Source organism: Aegilops tauschii, chromosome 3 (genome assembly GCF_002575655.3).
Source record: "Aegilops tauschii subsp. strangulata cultivar AL8/78 chromosome 3, Aet v6.0, whole genome shotgun sequence".
NCBI classification, from domain to species: Eukaryota; Viridiplantae; Streptophyta; class Magnoliopsida; order Poales; family Poaceae; genus Aegilops; species Aegilops tauschii.
The window spans coordinates 282,676,049-282,679,491 of record NC_053037.3 but is presented as its reverse complement, the minus strand read 5'-3'; positions in this window follow the sequence as shown (position 1 = coordinate 282,679,491).

The following is a 3,443-nucleotide window of genomic DNA, read 5'->3' as shown; positions in this document are numbered from 1 at the left end:
GATTGTTCGCCACGAGCTCAATCATGGCGAATCCCACGTAACCGTCAGATTTCCACCCGACGGTGGCCTATTTTTAAGCCATAGTATTTGACAAAACTGCCACCCTTACACACGTACTATAACTGCGTCGCGGGCATTTGCAACTGCCATGTCTGCCAGTGAACGTTTGCTGGGGATTGGAGTTAGCATCGATGGCGGTTCATAGTCGTTCCACGCTCGGGCATTGAAGTTTGTAACTATTTTAGATTAGAATATACTAATCCTCCCGTGCTAGTAGTAGAGCAGAGTCCTACTCCACTACTACTCTAGTCAAGCAAGTTAGGGCATAGTAGTAGGTACTATAGGGAGTACCAGTACTGTGATCACTCAAGCAAGTTGTCTGGCATTGATATGACCCTACGTTGCTGGTATGTGTCTCGTAAGTCAAGCGGCGTGCTGTAGTCATCATCACCTGTCCACTTCCCGCAGCACATATTCGCTTCTGCATCCTTGTCCGCACATAATCGTCCAATCTTCCATCCCTGCTAAGGCGCCTCCCCCATCTTCCGAAACCCAAGCACTAACAATGGCAGAACCGAGCAGCGTCTGCTGAAAGAGTGGCTGGAATTTGCTCCCCACAGAGGTAATCAAGCTCATTGTTTCGCGTGTGGACAATCTCAGTACCATGCCATTCGCCGCGTGCTCGTCGGGGTTGTACCATTTACTCAAAGCCCTCAGGCCGGAGCTTTTTAAGCCAACTCCTTGCTTGCCGATACCGCCTAATCTTCAGAAACGACATGTCACGCAGCATAACGATCGTAGGGTGGCGAGCATCAACCCTCTTGACTGTGATCTGATCCCCGTCACCCTCAACCACATTAGCGGTATGTACTGGGTCGGCATGAACACGTCTTGGATGGTGCTCGTCGACGGTGGCGGCAGCTGGATGCTCGTGGAGGTCTACACCCAGCGATTGATCCCCCTTCCTTCGATTAACACTGCACTGCTTTGGCACCACGGCCCAAAATACTCGGAATCTTACAGTAGCCAACTTGATACCAAGTTTGATTTGCCCAAGGTTGTAATCTGCCAAGTGCCCACAAGATTTGCGGATTATAAAGACTTCAGGCTAATTGCGTTCTTCAACTGTGGTCTCGCCTATCTGACAGGTCACTGCGGTAAGTGGATAAATCTGCACGTCCATCGCAGGATCATACATCCTCCATGGTTCTCTGATGCCATTGAACACAAGGGCTTCGTTTACGCTGTCGACTCCTTCTATGGCTGCATGTATTGCTGGCCTACTCCAGTCATCGCTACAAACGGCTGTTACAGTAGTATGTTACTTTCCTATGATATCATGATGGCTTCCTTATATTACTGTCAACATTTACTGAAAAAATATTCATGCTCATAACATGTTGTTCTTAAGATTGACTACATTAAGAGCCCTTTTTTATTTGACTCCAACTTGATATGATGTTGTAGGCCGCCTGGTGTCCCTACCCTTCCTAATCCCAGAACCTTTCAAAGAAAAGCGGCATGGCAGTTGCAGGTGGTTCCTTTCTCGATCAAATGATGGCGAACGATTTATGATTGTTCGCATGTACCGGACGTGTTGTTTCGTGGAATACAATCACAATCACTGCAAGGTCTTTGAGCAGGATCCTAGCTTCTCTAGGCCTTCAGGAATTTTTGACTGAGGCTGGTAAGTAGCCTTGGTACACGCTCTCTCTTTCCTGGACTGAATTATCCGATTAACCAGGAGATAACCGACGGCAAGGATCATGATGGCAGCATGGTTTCGTTCATCAGGCAAAACTGTGTGTACACAGCGTACCATGCGCCTCTGCATGCACCATACCCTGATATGTGCCACCATGCTCTGCAGCCCAAAGTAGGAGAGAGGGTCGCAAGTATCAGATTTTGACCTGCTGGCTAGAGTTTTCCCCCGCCAGGCACCCATCTGGTTCAAGCCGTTAGCCAATCTCCACAGCTTAATAAATAGTAACGTCTAACTGAGCAAGTTAGTTAGATGCGTACACTTGGTGTAGTAGGATCTTTATTTAGTTTGATGCATACACTTGTTCTTTTTTGGTAGCCCTTCTGTAATGATGGTTGATGTTTGGTTCGGAAGAGAGAGCTGCGTCTTTACTCTTCTGGCATGCTTACTGCTTCTGTTGCACCCCCAGCCCTGGTTGCTGCTGCTACTATTTTCAATGTACAATCAGTAGTATATTTCATCTGTTGATTGAATAAATGTGTTGTTAGAACGACAAACACAATGTTTTGGAAGTCGTTGCATTGTCCAATCCTTTAGTGCCCCGTACCGTACGTAGCGCATACTATTTTTCATACGGAACACATTTTCCACTTGTTGATAACATGCAGCCCACTGATGAAGGCCCAATAGAGGAGCCCATAATTAACTGGAAGGGAGGCTCTCACATGAATCCGGCCCACGTACATGCTCATGGCCCCCCAAACATAAATAAGTAAATAAATAAATAAAGCTAAATGCTCATGCACCAGTTCTTCAAATTCATGATTTAACAGGAGGATATTATTTCCTATGACACTGTCGTTACATTCAGTCGATATAATTCTTAGGCAAAGATAGCGACAGTCTTCTTTCTCCCACCATTTTCTTCCTGCAACCAGCGGACCCATGCAAATCGTAGTCAACGTCGTAAATAGTTCCGACCCATTTTTATTTTTCAATAAGAATGTCCAACCCAGCCCAGCACATTGGCGACAACACTTTATCCTCCGCCTTGGTGCGCTTGCCGCAGCGCCGCTGTCCGGCCCTGTCAACATAGTGAATCGGGAGAGGACTGTAGATGTGAGTATGACAGTACGGACCCACCAGGTCCACTCCCGAACACAAGCAAAGCGCCTCTTTTACTACTCAGATGCACCCCTCGTTTTTTTACTCTAATGCACCCTGCTAATATCTGGGACCCACATCATTTTCAACATATAGTCAATTAATGATAGAATTGCAAATTTTTTTTGAGGATTTGTTCGGAGGAGCAGGCTTTAAACTGGGTTGTGCGGTCTGTGTGGCCCGTCTAACAACATGACCAGCCTAGCAGTTTTTTCTTTGGGAAAATAGGTAGGCCACTATTTCTTTTTGAAGAATACCCAAGCTAGGCCTATTTGTTTTCTCCGACTTACTGGGCTGCAAATCTTTCAAGACGAGGAGGGATGCATTCGGGCCTCGCCAAAGAGTTTGGTCAGTATTTGTTAAAAGTAAATGGGAAAATTAGTTTCTTTTTTTGTTTTTGTTCTTCACTGATATTTTATATTTCATTGGATTTTAACATGACATAGTACTAATTTATTTTTAAATTTGTTTTAGTACGGCTAATAATTTTTGGATTAAGAATATTTTGTTCCCCAGCAAAAAATTGTGAATTTTCAAAATTTCGCACATTTTTAGTTCAATTTTTTAACCCTTGTAC